The sequence below is a fragment of the Octopus bimaculoides genome, chromosome 14, assembly GCF_001194135.2.
Source record: "Octopus bimaculoides isolate UCB-OBI-ISO-001 chromosome 14, ASM119413v2, whole genome shotgun sequence".
NCBI lineage: Eukaryota > Metazoa > Mollusca > Cephalopoda > Octopoda > Octopodidae > Octopus > Octopus bimaculoides.
This window is the reverse complement of record NC_068994.1, coordinates 48,241,422-48,243,249: the sequence shown is the minus strand read 5'-3', so window position 1 is coordinate 48,243,249 and position 1,828 is coordinate 48,241,422.

Genomic DNA, 1,828 nt, shown 5'->3' with positions numbered 1-1,828 from the left:
ATATATATATATATATATATATATATATATATATATATATATACTCATATATGCTGGGGCACCACATTGAAGGGTTTCAGTAGAATAGAAGGAGCCCCAGTACTATTTTCAAAAATTATTTAAAGTTTAATGCTTATTTTATCAGACTGTTTTGCTAAACTGCTAAATTACAGGTACATAAACAAACCAGCACCGGTTGCCAAGTGGTGGTGGTCGGAGACAAATGCAAATGCATGTGAGTGTACACACACTCACATACACACACACACATAATGGGCTTCCACATCGTTTCTGTCGACTAGATTTACTCGCAAGGCATTGGTCAACCCGGATCTATAGTAGAAAGACACTTGCCCAAGAAACTGCACAATGGGACTGAACCACGTGGCTGAAAAAGCAAGCTTATTAACCACACAGCCATGCTTGCACCTATTCTTATTCATACAATCATACCAACACCTTACATAAAAGTTTTAGCTGTTAGTTCAAGTGTCCTGTTTTAATAGCATAGCTACAGTAGTATTTTAATAACTAGCCTTTTGATAAGAAGCTATTTAAAAAGTTAATAGTCTATTCCAAATCCTAACATTATACATTTTCATATACGGCCCAACTATTATTATATGAGGTTGTGTAGCCGGATTGTGACGAAAGGCTATCGACATCACAGGAGTTTTACAATTGTACGTTTAGCTTTTCTCTACTTCTACACCTTTCATTATTTGAATGTGGAGGAGGGCTGTTAGAAGAACAATGTGCTCATGCCCACAGGAAACAAGGCAGTTACATATAATCCAGTATAATGAGTTCCAAGTAATTGAAACAAGACTCTGTGTGTGTGTGTGTGTGTGTGTGTGTGTGTGTGTGTGTGTGTGTGTGTGAGGGAATGGGAAGCACGCATAAAATCTTAATTGTTGAAGAAGATTTTAATCGTGATGTTAATGATGATGTCTAGATTAAAAATTTTTGAAAGTATATTTAATTAAAATCTTTCACTGTTCTATATTTTGGTTTCTTAAGGATCATCCCTATCTTAGTATTTCTGTCAATTTTATTATGAATAAGTGAGTCGTGGAATATTATTTTTCTCATTATTTTAAATTCTTCACACGTTCTCATCACATTTTTTGTTAAAGGGCAATAACCTTCATGAACGAAGCAAAATTAGAAAAACATATCCAGAATTATTTCCCTTTACATGATAATCTTGGAAGTAACTATGCATTGTGTATGTATTGTTTAATCATGAATGTTGTGATATTAATTTAACCGTCAAAGTTGACTTCATTTTTTCCAGTCCAACACTGAAACATTTATTACTGGTGCATAAGATTGCATGCTGACCTACACAACGTTCAGGATTAGCAAACCCTAGTTAGGGTTTAGGGTTTTAGGGTTAGGGTTCGGGTTTTAGAGTTAGAGTTAGGGTTGGGGTTAGGGTTAGGGTTATGAGTTATAGGGTTTTAGGGTTAGGGTTAGGGTCATGAGTGAGGTTATGGCAAAAATAATCATAACTCTAACCGTAACCCTAAAACTAACCCGAACTCTAACCCTAAAACCCTAAAGCTAAAACCAGTACAAACACACGAACGATGTCATAAATAACAGTACGACGGATAGTTGTTGATGACAAACTACGGCACTAATTTTATTCAAGGGAAAAGATCCCATGTCTTTGTATTTTGAAAGTTTCTCCATTTCTTTTAGAGAAACGTTGTCATCTGCTGGTATTGATACATCAATTAGAACGCATTTTTTGGCACTATCATGCTATTAGCTGTCAGTAGCCAAAGAATCGACAGGCCAGCAACAGGCAGACAGACAGACA